The following is a 23,037-nucleotide window of genomic DNA, read 5'->3' as shown; positions in this document are numbered from 1 at the left end:
TCTTTTACAAATTTTTATATATATAATCAATCAATAATTGATCTATCTTTCGACTTCAGCATCCACACCATTGCTCTAATCCACCGTAGACGTTTGACTCAAGTTCACCAATCAAACGACACAAGAAAGTCACATGTCCGCACACAAAGTCTTCTAATGAGGCTTTGCGGGCCAATCCAAGCGAGTCGTGACAGCCGCGCCCAACAAAGTGTTTACAATCCAGACTATAAAAAGCAACAGCTTAGTGCTTGCAATGTAGTTTTGCCACAGCCCAAACTTGGTTATTTCAGTCCACTTCTAACTCGAGAAAACACCTTGCGGTAAGTTTATTTTTGTTGTTGTTTTGGCTGTGCATATGGCAACATTAGCTCTATTTTATGATCATAAGTCATTGTAAAACATCCATCTTCTGGGTAAGATGTGTTCTCGCTCTCATACACACTTCATCAATAAGTCTGGTCATTAAACAGCTTCTTCATTCAGTCATTGTAGTAGATAAAGCAAATGTTTCTGTAAAGCCCTATGCCCGTGTTTTTTTCCACTTAGAAACTGAAATGGTGGCAGGCGTGTGTGGAGTTGATCATGAGTTTGAATATCATCAGGTACTTCTGAACACAGCCACATGCCAGCTATAAGAGAGAGTGCATGCTTGTGCAACCAGATTTATTTTTATTTAAACTTTATTAAACAGGTAAAATACCAGTTAAAACAGAAGATGTCTTTTGCAATGGTGACCTGACCAAGGCAGCAAATTAAACGTCAAGTCCAAGTCAATCACGTTTGTTTATTTCTGTTATTTTCACCTTCCCTCGCAAAAAGGTACAAAAAGTTGAGTTGTACAAAATATAGGTCACATCAAAGGTGCAGTGTGTAGTGTTGAACTGCTAGCTAGATTTTAATGTAGCCTCACTTCATTACCTTGCCCCTCCTCTCTGGATGAATGCACGCACCTCGCGGGCGTGCACCTGCAAGTCACCAGCTGGCTTTCCCGTGGTCACCTTGTAGAAGCAAAATTGCCATTCTCGGCATGTGTTCTTCACCGATAAGTAAAAACTAAACAGAAAATTGTCATACTGTATACAAGTGGGAAACTCGTGGCATTAGAGAAAGTTATTGGCATGACCGTTAAATTTCATTTATTATTAACCCCATTCAGCAACAGCGGCTTTGATAAAAGCTATAAATATCAAGACTCCACATTGTAGTATCAAGGCAATGTCCGGTGAATGTGTATCCTTGCTGTTCAGAGTTCCCAAGAGGATAACACGGCTATTGGTGACCCCGGCCGACGACAAGCCCTGGCCGAGTATATCTCTGGAAGTTACACTATGCACTGTATAGTAGCCACATGATTTGAACACACGCACACATTTGCACACAAACACGTTCGACTATAAGTCTCAGGTGAAAGCCAATTGTCTCAAATACCATGATTCTTGCTAAAATTGTACCAAAACGTTCAAATTGTCATATGTGAAAAAAATGCTGAGCTGTTGCAAAAGCATTTATTGTTACCAAACCCATTTTTACAGTAACTTGATACATAGCTGAACTATTATCCTTGACTTCCGCTTTCAAAATGAGTTATCCATCAATTTGTCATGTATGCATAGGTAATATAAGCCAATTAAAAAAAAAACATTTCCAGTCCTAAATGCCATCGGAGCGAAATTCTAACTACAATGTGGCTTGTGAGAAAAAAATGTTTAACACCCTTGCATGTAAATGTATGTGTACAAGTATGAAAACAAAAAAATGGTGCCTATTGTATTCATTGATTTTTGCTGATGCCCTGCGATTGCCTGGGCGACCCGTACAGGGTGTACCCCGCCTCTCGCCTGAAGATAGCTGGGATAGGTTCCAGGACACCCGCGACCCTAGTGAGGATAAGCGGTACAGAAAATGGATGGAGGGATGATTTTTGTTGAGATGGTATGAGGGAATTTTTTAAATACTTTAAATAGCTTTTATATGTGGACATCAGAAAGAATAGATACAATATTTGGAATGAAACCCAGTATCGCAAACACAAAATCTAATCAAAATAATGTCCTGCTTTACAGAAATGAGCTGACAGGCTGAGTTTAGAGTAATGACATCCATCCATCCATCATCTGAGCCATTTATCCCCACAAGGGTCGGAGGAGCGCTGGAGCTTATCCCAGCTATCATCGGGTAGGAGGCGGGGGTACACCCTGAACTGGTTGCCAGCCAATCACAGGGTACACCCTAAACTGGTTGCCGGCCAATCGCAGGGCGCATATAAACAACCAGTCGCAGCCACATTCACACCTGCGGGCAAATCTAAGTCTTCAATCAACCTACCATGCATGTTTTTGGGATGTGGGAGGAAACCGGAGTGCCCGGAGAAAACGCACACAGGCATTGGGAGAACATGCAAACTCCACACAGGCGGGGCCAGTGATTGAACCCCAGTCCTCAGAACTGTGAGGCAGACTCTCTCACCAGTCGTCCACCATTCCACCGAGTAATGACATTGTGATGAATACATTTCTGCGATGTGACTCCAGCTTCATGTTTTGATGTCTACCACGAGATATCTGGGGAAGCTCCTCCTCTTCAGCTCCTGGTCAACAGAATGGTGTCTGCCATCACTGCAGACACATGACAAACCTCATGGCCACCATCTTGAACGAGAGAGTTTTAGGCAGAGCCAGATGACTGTGAAATGACATCCGGACAGCTGATGATCTCTGTGAACCTGGAGAGAACAACAGACAATTCCACCAAGGGCACCTATCACCAATATGTAATGTGGAAAATTCCCAAGGACATTATATATGATTCCCACAAAGCAGACAATGAGGAACCAAATGTAATATTTTCAAATAATTGCTCCAGTAGAAATGTGCATGTTATATTACTTTACAAATATTTGTAGATCGATTTGCACCTTATTTTTTAAATTTACTTTCAGGAATGTCTGCACATTTACCTCTACTATTTTGCTATTGTTCAATTGTTATAAAGAACTGAAAATGAATGGCTCCTTCACAATTGCCACTCAAAAGTCAGTTACATTTCGTATCTCCTTCCAGTTCATAAATATCAATGCCCTCTATAACGCTTGTTCATGGATTGTATATTTAAAACAAGAAATATAAAACTAAAAAGTATTTAAAAACATTTTAATTACAAGATGTATGCATGGTTCAATTACATCCTTCTAAGAGGTTTGTCCGGTATTCCAGCACTGGCTTGTGTCACTCCAATCTTGATCGGGCAGTGTCCTTCAGAAGAATCTCACATTTAGAAAATTTAATTCAAGCCATAAAGATACATTAAAAAAAAATTAAATGTCATTAATTACAGCCATTTAAGATTCAAATGGCAACTGTACACAGTCACCGCAAGAAATTAATGACTTTCTTTACAATTATTATAGTAGCTTACACGCATCTTTGAACAACCCAGACCAAAGAGAAATTGAAACTTTTATTAAGGATCTAAACATTCCTCAATTAAATTATACAAATTAAAGACAGCCTTGATGTTCCTTTAACCATCACAGAATTACAGAACGCACAAAAAAAATATGCAATCGGGACGAGCGCCTGGCCCGGACAGAATCCCCGTCGAATTCATTAAACATTTCTGGCCAATACTACCACTTCCATTTCTCAGAACAGTCAAGGAGATAAACGATAAAGGTCAAATTAGTAGCCATATGAACAGCTTCAATTAAATTATTACTAAAGTCAGGTAACAACCCCACTCTCCCGGTTTATTATCTCCCTTATCACTGATTAATGTAGATATCAAGATTACCTCGAAAGCCCTCGCAGCGAGACTTGAAAAGGTACTCTCGTCGATAATCCACTATGACCAGACAGGCTTCAGTAAAAGGTAGAAATGCCACAAATAAGTGTTGGCAGCTACAGGTGTTAACTAGCCACATTTTCAGGTTTTTTTTGTGAAGGCCTTGTATGTTGTAAGCAGTTTAACCTCCTCAGGTACTGAGTTCCACTCACCAGCGCTCCTCACTGACCAGGCTGACTTATTGAAAGTGCTCCTGCGCAGAGGAATGAGACAGTCACCACTGACAGAGCCTCGAGTGACACGCTCAGAGCTGTTTCTTTGGCTGATGAACTCAGCCAGAGGAGCTGGAGCCAAATCATGCAGTACTTTATAAATCAAATTTAAATCTGCAAATATGTGAAGACTGTCCCAGGTTAAAAGACTGTATTTTTTAAAAATTGCACAGTGATGATAGTGCCTTGGTTTTTTATCCATCACTTTAATTACTTGTTTGTACAAAACTTTCAATGTTTTTTTTGCATTCTGACCAGCCTGGGACCAACTGGTTATGCAATAGTTAAAGTGACTAAGAATCATTGAATGTAAGTACATTTTTGCGGCTTCAGTTGACATTTCATTTCGAATTGCACGAAAATTTGCGAGGTTTAATTTGATATTTTTACACAATTTGTCAATATGGGCTTTAAAGGAAAGCTGTGAATATATTATTAACCCAAGATATTTGTATTGGCTGACAATTTGCATTTTTTTCTCCATTAACAAGTATGTCGGGGTCAGGTGATACTCTATTTGTTTTAGTGAAATACATGTCTACAGTTTTAGAAACGTTTAGCTGTAGACAGCACTCCTGCAACCAAGTTGTGACACAGGACATTGTATTAGTGAGTTTAGCAGCAACAGTATCTTTGGAGCGACCATGAAAAAAGAAAACCATGTCGTCTGCATACATTACGCACTCTGCTTCAGAACAAACAGTGGGCAAATCGTTGATATAAAGACTAAATAAAAGGGGGCCTAATATTGATCCCTGAGGGACTCCAGAGGTTAGCCTAAGAGACTCTGATCTGCAGTTGTTAACTGATACAGATTGTGTTCGGTCATGATTCAATCCAGCTCACAGCTTTGCGTGAGAAGATAAATTTTGAGAGCTTGGTAAGAAGAACAGAGTGATTTACTGTATCGAAAGCTTTCCTGAGGTCCAAGAACACCGCCCCTACAACTCCACCCTTGTCAAGAGAAGATTTTATTTTCTCAATGAAGAGGCATGTAGCCATTTCAATGGAATGCTTGGATCTGAAACCAAACTGCATGGCGTGGAGAGAGGGGGAGCTGCTGTTTAAATAATGGACAATCTGCTCTGACACCCATTTTTCTGCAACTTTGGAAATGACTGGAAGAATGCTTTTAGGTCGGTAGCTATTCAGAGAAGTTGAGTCACCGGATTTAAAGACAGGGGTAACAATAGCAGATTTCCAGGCCTTTCGAAAGTGACCAGATGAAATTGAAAGATTAATGATTGAGGCAATAGGAGTAGCAAGAGTTTAACCTAGATCTTTGAGCATGTTCGTGTCCATTCCAAAAACATCCTTTGCCTTAGATGGTTTGAGTGAATGAATTAAATCGATAACTTTGGTCTCAGTAATATTTGTAATAGTAAAGAACTGCGTTGCAGACAATGCAGAGTATTCCTTCCTTTGTTTTACTGCAAACTTAGCAGAGATTTCTGACAAAGATTCAATGAAGTAGTTGTTAAAAGCATCAGCCATCACTTGAGGTTCCGTCAGGATGTTTCCATTTAATTTAATTTGCATTAGTTTTGTTTTCTTATTTTGTGTATCACCCAATAGTTTTTTAAAATAATTCCAGGTTATTTTTGAATTTCCCTTCGCACTATTCAAAGCAGTAATGAAAAAGTCAGCTTTAGATTTTCTTATTTCTTTCACTACCCTATTTCTCAGTGAAATAAAGTGGTGTCGATTGTATCCTGATTTGACCGACAACTTCAAGGAATGATCGCGTTCATCAGTTTCAGAATAAATGTGTTTAACCAAGGAGGCCCATTCTTTCTAGCTTTTAGATTCATTATCCATGTAAATTGTATAATAATTTTTTGTATTTTGTTGGCAAATTTAGAACAATCCTCATCTAAATTGTTGATGCAGTCAATATGGGACTGCACTTCATCCTAGAACACCTTGACAGTGCAGGGACCTACGTGAGGATCCTGTTCGTGGACTTCAGCTCAGCGTTCAACACCATCATCCCTGAACTCCTTTCTAACCAAGCTTCTCCAAATGCCATCTGCCAGTGGATTTACAGCTTTCTGACGGGCAGGACACAGCAGGTCACGCTGGGGGAGACCACCTCATCCACACGCAGCATCAGCACTGGGGCACCCCAAGTTTATGTCCTCTCTCCACTGCTCTTCTCTCTCTACACGAACGCTGCACCTCAATGCACCCGGCTGTCAAACTCCTGAAGTTTGCAGATGACACCACTGTCATCAGCCTCATCAAAGACGAGTCTGCATATCGACAGGAAGTGGAGTGGCTGGAGCTGTGGTGCGGCCGACACAACCTGGAGCTGAACAGGCTCAAGACTGTAGAGATGATCGTGGACTTCAGGAGGCATCCCTCGCCACAGCTGCCCCTCACGCTGTCCAGCTGCCTTGTGTCAACCATCGAGACCTTCAAGTTCCTGGGAAATACAGTCTCTCAGGACCTGAAGTGGGCGATCAACATCAACTCCGTCCTCAAAAAGGCCCAGCAGAGGATGTACTTCCTGGGGCTTCTGAGGAAGCACAGCCTGCCACAGGAGCTGCTGGGGCAGTTCTACACAGCGGTCATCAAATCAGTCCTGTGTTCTTCCATCACAGTCTGGTTTGGTGCTGCTACAAAAAAGGACAAACTCCGACTGCAACGGACAATCAAAACTGCTGAAAAGATTGTCGGTACCCCCCTACCCACCCTTGAGGACTTGCACGCTGCCAGAACTCAGACAAGAGCATGCCAAATCCTCTCGGACCCTCCACATCCTGGTCACCAGGTCTTCCAGCTCCTTCCCTCAGGTAGGCGCTGATCAATGCAAACGAAAACTAGCAGACATTCCAACAGCTTCTTCCCTCTTGCGATCAACTTCTTAAACAGCTAACCTACAGTTCCATTGCAACATGCTGCCATTTTTTTTTGTCTTGAGTTTGTTGTCACATTTCTGTCAGGCCAATTATACATTACTCGTGCACTCACTGTAGCAGTCTCTCCACGCTGCACTATTTGCATATCTGTTGTTGACCAATACTGGCCAGTCATGCCAGAGTAGCATCTGCACCACTTGCACACTGACTGAGGAGTATCTGCAACATTTGCACAATCAACATTGTCCCAGATTATCGCACTACTAGTCACTTTAAACTGCATACACTCCTTGTCTTGGCGCCCTTTGCACAATGGTCATTGCACCGGGCTATTGCTATAGTAGTCATTCAAACTGCTCTGAGTAAGAGAGGACTCTGCATCTTTTTGCACAGTTGTCAAAAGAAAATAATTGTACCGGGATTACCAGATAACTAGCAACCCTTTTTTGCTCAGTGGCCTAAATAAAGATGATTCGGATTCTGATGATTCTTGGCTAGAATTGGAACAAATAGACCACAACAACATCAAACTCCCAAAACTCCCATTTTTTTCCCGGAGGTCGGTGCTGCGGGTCTGGGTGAGGCGGCCCTCTTCGTCGGTGGTTGTCCGGCCTGATGGGCCCGACCTGCAGGAGCCATGCCTCTTAATCACTCACTTAGCACATGCTCACACCACTCACTGTATAGATTTTTCTCACTAATCACATCTGGGCACATATACATATCAAAGGGTTCCTGGGGGACTGGTATGGGGTCAAGAAGGTGTGGGTGTCAGACCAGGTTTCAGCACATCTGTGCTGTTTCCCAGTCCGTGCACCCTGCGCCCCTGCCTGCCCCCCTGGATTTTAAATGCATCACACACACTCATCCCCACGTTTTATTGCACCTCATACACCCACCTCTGGGGGACGGTGGGTCGTGGGGGGGTGGGTTTGGCTTTTGGGCAGCAGTGCAACAGGGGGGGAGGTGGGTTCCCACTTAGCTGCATGGCGGTGTCCCCCTGGGCTGGATGACTGCTTGGCATTGGGGCTCCCTTCTCATGCCCTGCGGCTTCCTGATTACTACAAATAGACCTGACATCATTGAGAAATTTAAAGAAATGTATTTACTCAGTAATGTCATGAAGCATGGATGTTTGTAATTACATTACACTATTTGTATGGTTTCTTGAGACAGCCATAAGGTGGAAGTAAAACTCACTTTGGCCTCTGCTGAGGTGAGTTTGCAACACCTAAGTAGAACATCAGGCCTTAGCTGTTTTAATCTACAGCAGGCCACTTGTGACAGACAACCTGTAATTCCATTTTATTTGTATTGGTTTATTTATAAAGGACAAGAACAGCGCAAAATTGACAGTTGCAGAGGCGCCATGGGTTATACTGTACCTTTTGCTCACCATGGCACTCTGAATTTGTGACGGTAATAATTCCAGCTCCGCAGTGGATCTGAGAAAACAATGCAGAGGCAAGTAGTGTGGTCATACTGATCAACAACAGAGTGACGAAACCCCAAAGAGTTTAGGTAAAGAACAAGTAAGCCGAGGACAAAAAAATATTTCTGGTCAGTTAACATGTTTGCTGGCTTGTTTTTATAAAACACCTAAGCAGCTTTTGTGACGTGGTACATTTTTACACTTCTGCTACCTTGCTTGATAGCAAAAATGTATGTTCACTTGTCACTTAACTTGATCAGATGATCAAAAATAGTTGCTGCGCATCGAACGCCGCGGAGATAATCTCTTGTGATTGGTCCGTTTTAGTCACATGCTGTGATGATGTACTCAGCGTGCCCCTTGGTTCTACATACCATCTCTGCCGGCACCTTCTCCGTCGATTTTGCAGCATAATTAAACATATCATCTGGTCATCTAGGTCCATTTGTTCTCGCAGACACTGTTCCACGGTCGCCATTGTTGTTGCTTTGTTCCTTGTTACTGAAAGGAATGTAAAAATGGTTACCGGAAATGGCCCAAAAAATGCAGAGCAAATTCCACCCTGTGGTGTCGTAGCCAATACCAGCCGTAGCAACACCCCCGACTTGGAGGTTAACTGCAGTACATTTTCAAAACTGCACACGTGGGTTGCGCTCAAGTATTAAGGCCTCTTTATACTCCCGCGGCCGACAACGCCAACATTGCATCACGTGACCGACGAATTGCCCCGCGCAGCACCTCTGTGTAGCTTGCCGCGCACCCGACAAAAATAGTTGCTGCGCGTCGAACGCCGCGGAGATCATCTCTCGTGATTGGTCCGTTTTGGTCACATGCTGTGATGACATACCAGCGTGCCCCTTGGTTCTACATACCATCTACGTCGCTGCCTTCTCGATCGATTTTGCAGCATAATTAAATGTATCATCTGGTCATCTAGGTCCATTTGTTTTGTTGTGCTCCCCATTGTTGTTGCTTTGTTCCTTGTTACTGAAAGGAAAGGAAAAACAGCTACCGGAAATGGCAAAAAAAATGCAGAGGAAACGCCACCCTTTGGTGTCCTATCCAATACCAGGCATAGCGACACCCCAGACTTGGAGGAGAACTGCAGCACACTTTCAAAACAGCGCGCGTGGGTTGCGCTCGAGCATAAAGGCAAACTACGCGTGGGACAGCCGCAGTGACGTCAGCGCGGTCGCCGTCCGCGTGAGTATAAAGAAGCCTAAGGAGACAGAGAGGCCGGATGTTTATAGGCAGAACTGACACATTCAATATAGCGGACGCACTGACGTGTCACTGCCAATGGCCAACACGCTCTTTCATAAATTCATAGAAAATGGAGTGTGCTTTGCCTCTCTGAACACTGCACTCTCGGAGAGCAGTGAGACAGTCACATTGAATTTTCGAACGTACCCAAAGTCATTCCGACATAGCAGCTCTGGCTTGTCACAATGCTAGCTACTGTATTGTTAGCAAGCAATGCTATTTGGCTGAACTAGTTCGTGCCGCACACTACCGCGTCTATATAACACTAATGCTATCGGTTTGAAGTTATATTTTGGGGGAATGCACAATCAATTAAAAATACAAGTATGTGATACTTACCCGTCAAGGAGAAATGAAGCCACGTCGCTCCTGTGTCCATTAAGTTCCTCAGGGAGTCTGAGTTGACTCCAGCCACCTCTCGAATAGGAGGTCCAATGTGTATCCTTGTTTGGTTTCTTTCATCATATTCAATCTGTTTATCCTTTCTAGTCTCTTCGCTCTGCTTGTGTTTCCTTGTATTTAGTGATGGGCAAATGATACCAAGGCTTTGGAGCTTGTGTCACTCTTCCTGAAGCGGAGTGATTCGAAATGCTGTGTCGGAGCTTGTATCAAAACACTAGTGTCACGTGACAGATGACGTTTGAAGCTTCGAACGTCATCGCTGTTTCGCTTCGCGCTTCATTCCTTTAAAACGTTTCAAAGCTTTTCATTGGCTCATGGCATTTCAACGCATTCTGAGCCAATGACAGGTTTGACAGATTTGAGTGGTTTGGCGCCATACTAGCTGTATAAAATGCATCATTATGCTTCAAAATGGGGTTGTGAGGAGATAGAGATTTGGAGAGTGAGAGTATTTTGGCAAGTGTGGTTAATTTCTTCCACCTGTGCTTCCGAGTCGTTGGTCTCCCGGTAGGACTCCGACTTCCGTCTGGCATGGGGTGAATGAAGACTTCGAGACACTTGGCGTTTGGGCTAGTTCGATTTATTGAACAGGCCTTAGTGTCATAGCAGCTGCTACATTGCCAGAACGATGAAACAGCCCCCGAAAACCCCCCTGGATCTCAGTTTATCAAGGTTTAATTCTCTGGGCGTGGAATTAGCCCCTCCTTGGTGCACCCGTTCCTCATGACCATATTTGGACTTTCACTCCCCTGCGGGTGTCTCTTTACTCTGTCAATTTCCCCCCTCCTTGGGGCCCTTGGTTGCGATAATGAAAACCAGTCCTCTCTGATGACCTGACCCCGGTTGTAAATACCGGTCAGGTTTCGGTCAAGGGCTAGCCGGAGACCCCACTATCCATATAACTGATTTAAGGATGTCCTGGGATTTAGACGTACAAAGAAAAGACAGTTTGAGTGAATACCGGTCTTCCACCCTTTGACCCTCCCAAAGGAAGTCTGGTTTCAGTACTATTGAAATATACTACACAAGTCAACCATACAAGTCCCCAAATGACAAACCATTATCTTTAAAGGTTTTCCTTAAAAAACACCACACACACACACACACACACAGACAAAACAATATTTCTGAATTCACACACCATGATCCTTTGCAAAGTAGGAAGGAGCACGGTGATCGACTGGTAAAAGCATCAGCCTCACAGTTCTGAGGACCAGGGTTCAATCCCCGACCCCGCCTGTGTGGAGTTTGCATGTTCTCCCCGTGCCTGCGTGGGTTTTCTCCGGGCACTCCGGTTTCCTCCCACATCCCAAAAACATGCATTAATTGGAGACTCTAAATTGCCCGTAGGTGTGACTGTGACTGTGAGTGTGAATGGTTGTTTGTTTGTATGTGCCCTGCGATTGGCTGGCAACCAGTTCAGGGTGTACCCCGCCTCCTGTCCGATGATAGCTGGGATAGGCTCCAGCACGCCCGCGACCTTAGTGAGGAGAAGCGGCTCAGAAAATGGATGGATGGATGAACAAAACACTTGAATGACCATACAGACTTTTTTGAACTTTTATTGCTGTCATAGGAAACAGTGCTAGTGCTTCAGTAATGGCCCCCTAAACCTAAGAACTGGTTGGGCCATCCTCAGCAGCAACAGCTTAAATTAAGCATTTTCTAAAACTGGCAATGAGTCTTTCACATCTCTGTGGAGATATTTTGGCCCACTCTTCCTTGCAGAATTGTTTGAATTCAGCAAAAATGGAGGGCTTTCGAGCATGAACAGCCTTTTTAAGGTCATGCCACAGCATTTCAATCCGATTCAAGTCTGGACTTTGACTAGGCCACTCCAAAATCTTCATTTTGTTTTTTTGAAGCCATTCAGAAGTTGATTTGCTGGTGTGTTTTGGATCGCTATCCTGCTGCAGAACCCTAGTGTGCTTCAGCTTGAGGTAAAAAAAAACTGATGGCTGAACATTCTCCTTCAAGAATTTCTGATAAAGAGCAGTATTCATGGTTCCATCAATCACAGTTGTCCAGGTCCTGAAGGAGGAAGCAGCCCAAGACCATCACACTACTACCGCCATGTTGGACTGTTGGTAAGATGCTCTTTTTCTGAAATGCTGTGTTACATTTATGCCAGATGTAACGAGAAACACACCTTCCAAAAAGCTCAACTTTCATCTCGTCAGTCCTGATAATATTCTCCCAAAAGTCTTGGGAATCATTCAGATGTTTGTTGTTGTTGTTGTTGTTTTTTGCAAAAGTAAGATGAGCCTTTATGTTCATTTTGGTCAGCGTGGTTTTCGCCTTGGAACTCTGCCATGGATGCCATTTTTGCCCAGTGTCTTCCTTATTGTTGTGTCATGAACACTGACCTTAACTGAGGCAAGGGAGGCATGCAGTTCTTTAGAAGTTGTCATGAGTTCCTCTGTGGCCTCCTGGATGAGTTATTGCTCTCTTCTTGGGGTAATCTTTGTAGGCCGGCCACTCCTGGGAAGGTTCACCACTGTTCCATGTTTTCTCCATGTGAGGATAATGGCTCTCCCTATGCTTCGCTGAAATACTAAAGCTTTAAAATGGCTTTTGTAACCCTTTCCAGATTGATAGATGTCAATTTATTTCTTAACTGTTCTGGAATTTCTTTGGCTCGTGTCATTTTGTTGCAGCTTTTTTAGATTTTTTTGTCCGACTTGATTTTGTTGGGACGGATTCTGTTTTAGTGATTTCTTGATTGAACAGGTCTGGAGGTAATCAGGTTTGGGTGTGACCAGTGAAAATGAACTAAAAATAGTGATTAGCCACAATTAAGTCATGATTTAACAAGGGGGTAATTACTTTTTCACACAGTGCCAGGTAACTTAGAAGTTTTTTTTCCCTTAATAAATCAACTCACCATTTAAAAACAGCAGTTCACTTGGGTTATATTTGTGTGATGTTTACATTTGTTTGATGATCATAAACATAAATAAAGTGGGGAAACTATGCAGGGGGCCAATACCTTTTCACGGCAGAGTAAAACTTTAAAGTTCAGAGGACAAAGCTGTTTAAAATTTTCTTGATAACTCTTGAACCCCTTTGCAAACCACATCTGCCATTTCGAAATGATTATATAGCAGATATACGCCTTGTCTTCGGCTCTATCCGGCGCTGTCTATTTCGGCCGTGTGTGCTATTTTCCATGCTGTTGTTCCATCCTTGTATATTTGTTGTCGTATGATTTAGCAATTTCACGATGGTTTATTGTGTGGCATTTGGTTGTACAAGTGGTTCAGGCAGTGGGAAGAGGTTTTTTTGGCTTTCCAAGTGAAAAATGAATATGTGACCAGTGGATAGGGAAAGTCAATCGATAGGGTAAGAAATGTGGTCAGCTATGGGTGCCTAGCAAGTATTCCAAACTCTGTGCTGATCACTTCGAAATGGCGTCTTTTGAGAAAGCATTAGATACACAGGTGTAGTTAGGCAGAGGCTGAAACCAGCTGCGGTGCCAACTATTACATATGTAACTGCCAGGAAGAGAACTAAATCTCGCAGCTGTGAAGCGGTGGAGACAAGAGGTGAGGATTTCCTTGCATATACCTACAACTCTATTATGGTTATTATGCACTGGGCAGTGGAGAAAAAAGTGCCTATATGACAAGCCAACAGACATGGCTAAGACTTTCTTTGTGGCGTGTTATAAAGCTACTCGAGCGAGGGGCACACAATGTATAGGAATACTGCATACTATGTAAAAGCTTGTGCCGTGTCACTGAAATATATTAATATATAATACGTATAGTCATGCTAAAAAATATTGGCACCCCTGGGGTGCCATTATTTCTAGCCATGACCTTTTTTCCTCAACTGTCTGACCACATGAGCATGCCTGTTATATTTTATTGTAACAAAAGAATCCTCTCACTATTCTGGCATTTAGCGAATAGACATAATTTTGGTAATCCTAAAACAGGACAAGTTTAGTCTTATTTAATGTCAGACAGTCAACAAAAAAAAGCATTATGTGTCTGCATTGGCACCGCAGGGGTGCCAATATTTTTTTAGCACAACGGTAAGACTACAAGGTGGAACGGTGGGCGACTGGTTAGAGCGTCAGCCTCACAGTTCTGAGGACCAGGGTTCAATCCCCGGCCCCGCCTGTGTGGAGTTTGCATGTTATTCCCGTGCCTGCGTGGGTTTTCTCCGGGCACTCCGGTTTTCTCCCACATCCCAAAAACATGCATTAATTGGAGACTCTAAATTGCCCGTAGGTGTGACTGTGAGTGCAAATGGTTGTTTGTTTGTATGTGCCCTACGATTGGCTGGCGACCAGTTCAGGGTGTACCCCGCCTCCTGCCTGATGATAGCTGGGATAGGCTCCAGCACGACCGCGAGCCTAGTGAGGAGAAGCGGCTCAGAAAATGGATGGATGGATGATTCAAATCATTTGCAGTTAGGTACATTTCCTGTGTGTATCAAACTCAAGCCTAAAAATCCTGATGCACAGTCAGACTCATCAAGGGGTTGTGTACTTATTCACAAATAAAGTGGTTAATCTTGCATCACGATTATTCCAGATGGTGCCTGAGTTACTCAGAGCGAGAGCAATATATGACAACCAGAATGTCACATCAAATGATGCTAATATTGCCATGGACGTCATTGAAATTCTACCACAATCAATTCGCAACTATGTGTGTATCCAGGCTATGGTTGACAATAAGCCAGTCAGTACTCAAACATCATGGGTGAGTTGGAATATAATATACTGTATTTATCAAGTGCTTTGATCACTCCCTCAAATCATTGCAATCATTACCTCCTCACTCACACAAAGTTTTCACATTTTCAGTATAAGCGACATTATGGGACCCAAGTCACATCGACAGTGAGCCAGAGGCATAAAAAAGTTCAGTGTGACCCAGCTGTGGGAGCAGTCTCCAAGATGACACAAACTAACTGGGCAGAAGACGTAGGCCCTTCGTATGTGCATGCTGGTGTGCAGTGAACATTGCTAGATGATGGCCTGTTAGATATGAACACAGAGCTGGATGATTCCATGTTAGACAGAGATGTCGAAGATGAGGACTATTCTCCTGGTGATGAGGATGAATCTGATGAGGATAATGATGACGACACTGAAGAAAAATGGTCATTAATGAAGGAAGCTTGCAAATACAACTAGAAAGTCGAACGTTTTTTTTTTATACTGTAAATATACTTGTTTATTCTTTTCACCATTGTAAGTTACAGATACAGCTCTTGGTTGTTCTTATCCTGTAGAACTGGCGCAAGACAAAATGATTCACACTTCACACTTGATTTTTACAGCATTTCCTTGAAGGAGAAGGAGTCCATCGTTAATGGAAACCCTATTCGAATGTGGACGTTTGTTGTTTTTTTAATGGTGCCTTGGAGCACTCCTGCCAATCTGTGCTGTCTGTTCCAGTCCATGCCTGGTGGCTATTAAAAATATTAGAGGAAGCCTTGCCATGTTCAAAGCAACATGCAGACATGGTCACCTCAAAGAATGGTACAGCCAACCAATGTCAGGTTGTATGCCTCTTGCTGGGTGCCAGTGCCATCCTTTTTAGCGGCTGCAGTCCAGTGAAAGTGATAGATGTGCTCAAAAGTGTGAACATAATGACTTTCAAAGAGGACATTCTGTTATATTCAGAATGCTTACCTGCTTCCAACCATCAACCTTGTGTGGGAATGTCAACAATCTTCCCTTCTGGGGGTAGTTCAGGGAAAACAGCTAACCCTTTGGTGGTGATGCGCGATGCTGCTCTTCTGGGCACACGGCCAAATATGGTTCATACACTGTTATGAACCTTGAAGACACACAGATCTTGGACACCCAATTGGTACAGGTAAATAATCTTTGCAATGACATTTCTCGGGAACAAGCTAGTAGTCAGGCCAAATGTTTTGTGTATTCATATATTGTGCAAATAATTCCCATTTCCCATGAAGAACTCCCATGCCATGGGGTTGGAGGGCTTGAAGAGGTGCCTTGCCTTGTTACAGAGGAAAGGTGTCACCATGAAAAACATTGTGAAAGAACGGCACTCTCAAATTAGGAAATTTCTGAGGGAAACCCATAAACCTTTGCCACTGGTTTGATGTTTGGCATGTCACAAAAGGTAGTCTTAGCTCTGCGTTTGTCACTTTTATGATTGTCCATGCATGTTTCAGTTTTTCGTTGAAATGGTCGCAGTCCATCATCAATCACATTTATTGCTCAACAGCATCAAGCAAAGGGAACAGTGATGAATGTCGGCAGAAGTGGATTGCCAACCATGTCGTGAACATTCACAAGGGCCATGGTGACGCATTTACAGAATGTCTGCATGATGAACTGGTAGAGGAAAGAGAATGGCTCATAAAACGTAAAGTGAATCAAATGAACTTATTGAAAGATGATTCCGAGATGCTACTTCTCTTAATTCTGTCCATTGATGCGTTCCAGGATCAAAAGCAGATAAGTAACTGCTAATAATACTAAATAATAAGATGCTGCTCAAAGACATTGGCAACTTATCGCCTATTCAACAAACATCAAGCCTTGAAGCCTACCATGAAGTAGTGCTATACTTCGCTCCAAAGGCCTCCCATTTCTCACACAAGACAATGAAAGAAAGGTACTGTACATTAGCGGTGAAACTAAATATACAGTTCCACACAGCCACAATGGACATTGCTCATGTGTTTGAGGAGCAAATGAAATGTGCTAAATTTGTCTCAACTCTAAACTTGGTTATACAGCTGTCACTGTCGAATATTTTTAGAATCCATCCATCCATCCATTTTCTGCCGCTTATCCGAGGTTGGGTCGCGGGGGCAGTAGGCCAAGGCTTCCCTCTCCCCAGCCACTTCATCCAGCTCTTCCGGGGGGATCCCGAGGCGTTCCCAGGCCAACCGAAGGATGTAGTCTCTCCAGCGTGTCCTGGGTCGTCCCCGGGGTCTCCTCCCGGTGGGACATGCCCGGAACACCACACCAGGAGGCGTCCGGGAGGCATCCGAATCAGATGGCCCAGCCACCTCATCTGGCTCCTCTCGATGTGAAGGAGCAGCGGCTCTACTCTGAGATGCTCCCGGATGAATGAGCTTCTTACCCTATCTCTAAGGGAGAGCCCGGACACCCTGCGGAGGAAACTCATTTCGGCTGCTTGTATCCGGGATCTTGTTCTTTCGGTCACGACCCACAGGTCATTCAGCTCTTCCGGTGGGATCCCGAGGCGTTCACAGGCCAGCCGAGAGACGCAGTCTCTCTAGCGTGTCCTGGGTCGTCCCCAGGGTCTTCTCCAGGTGGGACGTGCCCAGAGCACCTCACCAGGGAGGCGTCAGGGAGGCATCCAAATCAGATGCACCAGTCACCTCATCTGGCTCTTCTAAATGTGGAGGAGCAGCGGCTCTACTCTGAGCTCCTCCCAAGTGACCAAGCTTCTCACCCTATCTCTAAGGAAGAGCCCGGACACCCTGCGGAGGAAACTCATTTCGGCCGCTTGTATCTGGGATCTTGTTCTTTCAGTCACGACCCACAGCTCGTGACCATAGGTGAGGGTAGGAACGTAGATCGACCAGTAAATTGAGAGCTTCGCCTTTCGGCTTAGCTCCTTCTTTACCACAACGGACCGATACGAAGTCCGCATCACTGCAGACGCTGCACCGATCCGCCTGTCGATCTCTCGTTCCATTCTTTGCTCACTCGTGAACAAGACCCCAAGATACTTGAACTCCTCCACTTGGGGCAGGATCTCATCCCCGACTGAGAGGGCACGCCACCCTTTTCCGACAGATTTGGAGGTGCTGATTGTCATCCCGGCGGCACGGTGGGCGACTGGTTAGAGCGTCTGCCTCACAGTTCTAAGGACTGGGGTTCAATCCCCGGCCCCGCCTGTGTAGAGTTTGCATGTTCTCCCCGTGCCTTCTTTGGGTTTTCTACGGGAACTCCGGTTTCCTCCCACATCCCATGGTAGGTTGATTGAAGACTCTAAATTGCCCTTAAATTGTGAATGTGAGTGCGAATGGTTGTTTGTTTCTATGTGGCCTGTGATCGGCTGGCAACCAGTTCAGGGTGTACCCTGCCTCTTGCCCGATGATAGCTGGGATAGGCTCCAGCACGCCCGCGACCCTTGTGAGGATAAGCGGCTCAGAAAATGGATGGATGGATGATTCTCATCCCAGCCGCTTCACACTCTGCTGCGAACTGCAAAAAGCAGAGATGCAATACTGAGGCCACCAAACCGGACCCCCTCTACGCCTCGACTGCGCCTCGAAATTCTGTCCATAAAAGAATCTGTGACAAAGGACAGCCTTGTCCAAAGGAGTACAACCCTCACCGGAAACGAGTCCGTCTTACTGCCGGCAATGCGGACCAAACTCTGACACCGGTCGTACAGCCCGTATCAGGGGGTTCGGTACCCCATAATATAATTAGAATTAATATTAAAAATACGCTTTAGGAATAAAATTTCTGCCTTGTCTATTTGATGAACACTCAAAACACTACTGTGTTTTAATGCTGGTCATTATGGTGGTACTTGGAGAGCCAAGTATTTTTTTTATGGTGGAACTTGGTGTAGTTTGTTAGTTTGAGAACCACGGGTCTACCTCATCTTCTCGCTGAAAAACTTATTTACTGGGTCTTTATCACCGATTGGGCCATTTTTCTGTATGTACTCCCAGAAGCTGGTTTTCAGCACATACCGATTTAGACAGTTGGCTTCAAATCCTTCATGTTCAATGATGCGACTCATTCCAACAGTCAACTTTTCTGCGACTGCTGACAACTCCTGGCAACAGACACTCTCCACCCCTGCCAGCTGTGGATGGCATTCTCCACAGGAACACATGCAATGGAAATGATTTGTAATTAACATCGGACCATTAACATAAATGTTACTTTTCACATTTCACTTGTTCCCATTGACATTCTTTTCTGTCATTTTTGCAAATGATCTTACAATAGACATCCTCCAACTTGTAAATAATTTCCTTGTGCATAGCTGTGTTTTTTGTAGTTCACTCATGCTTTTTATTTTACTTCAGTGCGATTTATGAAGGGATCCCAAATGGACTTTTCATTGTTACTGTAACAGTGACAATAACCAAACAATCAATACCTTCATTTAACCAGAAATTAAACCCCACTGAGACCACTGAATGAGAATGAGATACGAGGTTAAATGCAAGGGGTAATTAGGGTGAACGAGGCACAGGTGGTGAAGATGCTCTCAGGAGCAGGTGTGTATGAAACAGGGGGAAGACAAAAACCGGAACACACACCCATGACCAAGTGTGCTATATAAATAAACACAGAAAATCCTGGTGAAAACAACAAAATAATAAAGCAGGCCGACTGGGTTTGGTGTAGAGGAAGGGGTCGGTGTCGGCGTCAATGATGACTGAACAATAGACCCGAGATGGATAAATAGCTTGCTCACGGCACATAGGAGTTCACTTACTCAGTCAACTAGGAAACAATGATGCAGAAAGTCTACAACACTTAGCAGGCTTTGGTTTGATCCTGAACCAAGTCCACCCTTGCGACTCCGATGGAGAAGACATTGCCCTTGAGCTGAGTTCAGACTCAGAAATTTCTTCTCGTAAGATTTCCAAAACATCCTATTTTCATTTGCTGATTATGGCAGTTGTGTTTTAGGAAAAGACAAAATGCTAAATCAATACAGAAGAAGCATACTTGATGTTTTGGAATTATAATTCAAATGATATCTTTGCGTAGATTTCTAACCTTGGTTGAGGTTTTTATAGCTCACATCATATTCCATTCCTCACATCTAAAAAATATGATCACCCTACAGATGAGGAGACTTCACCGCCACCAGAAAAGAGAGGCCGACTGGAGACACAGAGAAGGCAAAAAATGACAGTGTGGCGTGAAGAACAGCTTTCAGTGAAAGAACAATCACGTCACTGTGCGCTCTGTTGATTGCTACAAGTACACGTGGCAAATGCATCAAGGAGATGGCGTGGCAGTGCCAAGTATGTTCAGACAATGTAGAGGGTTGAAGAGGTCATTTTATCCACATGCTGTGCAGATTTGTGTGTTTGTGTATTTCATTGCAGTAATTTATAAGAAATCTTGTTTGAATCTTGTACAATAAATCTCAACAAGAAATGAAAACAAATTGTCGACCTCTTACTAAGAATGGAGTGGAAAATATGTTTTTGTTGTGATCACAAAAGTGAAAATATTACTAATTTTAGCCCATTGAACACAATGCTGTGAGAAACTATTGTCAGAATCAGAATCATCTTTATTTGCCAAGTATGTCCAAAACACAGATAGAAACTACTGGCTGTATGCTTACAGAACACTGCATACACTTTTGTTCGATACTTCCCATTACAGATATACACCCAGACCTTTTTATAAACATATAGTTTATAGTTACTGACGTATCCCTGGCAATAGCCAACACGTTCATTCGTAAAGTTATAGAAAAGGGACCTCGCTCTGTCTCTGAGTACCACAATCTCAGGGCAAGGTGAGCGTGTCGGACTGAATTTCCGAATGTACCCTGTGTTGATATTTTGTGCGTTTGTTGTGTCCGTGCGACCAAGTGTAATGCAACTATATGTTAATAAGGAGATCTGGGCATGTATCTGTAATGATATGTATCAAACAAAAAATATGCAGTGTTTCAGCCAGTAATTTCTATCAAAATCAGTGTGTTGTAATGTAACGAGAGAGAGGTAGCGGTGTGGTGTGAAACTGTCCTTTTCAAATCTGCAGTAGAAGGTATTCAAGTCGTTGGCTAGTGTGCTATTGTTCTCAGCTTGGGGGGATCGTCGCTTGTAATTAGTCAGCGATTGGAATGCATGCCAGACTGATTTAGAGTCGTTTGCGCTAAACTGTTTTTCCAACTTTGCTGTATAGATCCTCTTTGCAATGTTAATTTCTTTAGTCAGCTGGTTTCTAGCTCAATTATACAGGGCCCTGTCCCCGCTCTGATATGCGTTCTCCTTAGCTTGGCGAAGCTGCTTAAGTTTAGCAGTGAACCACGGCTTATTGTTGTTGAATGTGCGAAATGATTTTGTTGGTACACAGACCTCTTCACAGAAACTGATATCGGATGTGACAGTGTCCGTATATTCATCCAGGCTGCCAGCTGAATTTTCAAAGACACTCCAGTCTGTGCAGTCTAAACAGCTTTGAAGTTCCATCTTGGCTTCATTTGTCCACTTTTTGACTGTTTTCACTGTAGGCTTCGCAGATTTAAGTTCTTGCCTGTACGTCGGTATTAAGTGAATTAAGCAGTGATCAGACGAGCCCAGGGCTGCACGAGGTATAGCACGGTATGCGTTTTCTACCGTGGTGTAGCAGTGGTCTAAAGTATTATTTTCCCTGGTAGGACAGTCGATGTGCTGCTTGTATTTAGGGAGTTCGTGGTTGAGTTTAGCTTTCTTAAAGTCCCCGAGAATAATGAGGGGTGAGTCGGGGTGTTTTTTTTCAATTTCGTTGACTTGATCGGCGAGTGTTAGCAATGCGGCATTCGTGTTAGCTTGAGGCGTTATATAGACTCCAGCCAGTATGAATGATGCGAACTCATGTGGCGAGTAGAATGGTTTACAGTTTAAGAATAGCGACTCCAAATGCGGGCTGCAGTGTGTGCTGAGCACCATGACGTCCGTACACCATTTTTCGTTGATATAGAGGCATATCCCGCCGCCCTTTGTTTTCCCCGATGATTCCATGTCGCTGTCCGCTCGATGAATGTGGAAACCGGGAAGCATAACGCCGGCATCGGGTACAGCGTCGCAATGCCAGGTCTCCGTGAAGCACATGGCCGCGGAACGTCCGAAGTCTTTACTGGTCTTTAACAGAAGATGAAGCTCGTCCATTTTGTTGGGTAGGGAGCGTACATTCGCGAGGTGGATCGACGGGAACGCCAATCTGTGTCCTCTCTTGCGGAGTTTCACCTGAATGCCGGCTCGGTTCCCTCTGTGGCGCCGCTTCCGTCTCCATGCGCCGAAAACCGCGGACGCCGCTCCGGTGAGTAACTCGGGGAAAAAACTGAGCGGATATTCGAAAGTTGGTGACAGAAAGTCCGGCGTAGACTCCTTGATGGTTAGCAGGTCTCCCCTTGTGTAAGTGAGTCGTGTAAGGTCTCCAAAGACGGACGAAAAACACAAAAACAAAGACAATATCCTATATCCTATATCAGTTTCTGTGAAGAGGTCTGTGTACCAACAAAATCATTTCGCACATTCAACAACAATAAGCCGTGGTTCACTGCTAAACTTAAGCAGCTTCGCCAAGCTAAGGAGGATGCATATCAGAGCGGGGAGAGGGCCCTGTATAATCGAGCTAGAAACCAGCTGACCAAAGAAATTAACATTGCAAAGAGGATCTATACAGCAAAGTTGGAAAAACAGTTTAGAGCAAACGACTCTAAATCAGTCTGGCATGCATTCCAATCGCTGACTAATTACAAGCGACGATCCCCCCAAGCTGAGAACAATAGCACACTAGCCAACAACTTGAATACCTTCTACTGCAGATTTGAAAAGGACAGTTTCACACCACACACCAACCCGGCCGCACCCGCGACCACAATCACACCTCTGACCTCTGCGTTAACCATCCATGAACAGGATGTGAGACGCATCTTCAAACAACAAAAGATTAACAAAGCGGCAGGGCCGGACCACGTGTCCCCATCCTGCCTCAAAGTCTGCGTGGACCAGCTCGCTCCAGTCTTCACTCAGATCTTCAACAGATCTCTGGAACTGTGCGAAGTTCCATCCTGTTTCAAACGCTCCACCATCATCCCAGTCCCCAAGAAACCTGCAATCTCGGGTCTGAATGACTACAGGCCTGTCGCTTTGACATCTGTGGTCATGAAGTCCTTTGAACGTCTTGTGCTGGACCACCTCAAGAGTGTCACAGGTCCCTGCTGGACCCCCTGCAGTTTGCCTACCAAGCGAACAGATCTGCGGATGATGCAGTCAACATGGGACTGCACTTCATCCTAGAACACCTCGACAGTGCAGGGACCTACGCGAGGATCCTGTTCGTCGACTTCAGCTC

The 23,037-nt window shown here is 44.1% G+C and overlaps 2 long non-coding RNA genes across 6 annotated transcripts; one reads left to right on the top strand and one right to left on the bottom strand.

Moving 5' to 3' along the window:
• Window positions 1–1,119: 1,119 nt before the first annotated feature.
• LOC133465978 (uncharacterized) lies at window positions 1,120–10,367 on the bottom strand. Of its 3 annotated transcripts, none has more exons than XR_009784794.1 (6): window positions 9,948–10,367; window positions 8,720–8,846; window positions 8,299–8,358; window positions 8,114–8,205; window positions 7,813–7,986; window positions 1,120–2,722 (listed from the first exon to the last, which is right to left on the bottom strand). It is a non-coding gene; the product is annotated as an uncharacterized LOC133465978 (long non-coding RNA). The 3 variants fall into 3 exon arrangements; XR_009784792.1 differs by lacking the exon at window positions 1,120–2,722 and adding an exon at window positions 3,136–7,539; XR_009784793.1 differs by lacking the exon at window positions 1,120–2,722 and adding an exon at window positions 3,136–3,251.
• A 3,948-nt stretch (window positions 10,368–14,315) lies between these two features.
• LOC133465979 (uncharacterized) lies at window positions 14,316–20,270 on the top strand. Of its 3 annotated transcripts, none has more exons than XR_009784796.1 (4): window positions 14,316–15,850; window positions 15,954–16,369; window positions 16,450–16,621; window positions 19,805–20,270. It is a non-coding gene; the product is annotated as an uncharacterized LOC133465979 (long non-coding RNA). The 3 variants fall into 3 exon arrangements; XR_009784797.1 differs by having other exon boundaries at window positions 14,316–16,123; window positions 16,229–16,369; window positions 19,805–20,269; XR_009784795.1 differs by having other exon boundaries at window positions 14,316–16,369; window positions 19,805–20,268.
• Window positions 20,271–23,037: the final 2,767 nt, after the last annotated feature.

The sequence above is a fragment of the Phyllopteryx taeniolatus genome, chromosome 16, assembly GCF_024500385.1.
Source record: "Phyllopteryx taeniolatus isolate TA_2022b chromosome 16, UOR_Ptae_1.2, whole genome shotgun sequence".
Lineage (NCBI taxonomy): Eukaryota > Metazoa > Chordata > Actinopteri > Syngnathiformes > Syngnathidae > Phyllopteryx > Phyllopteryx taeniolatus.
The sequence above is the reverse complement of the archived record's forward strand: the minus strand, read 5'-3'. Positions and strand labels throughout refer to the sequence as shown.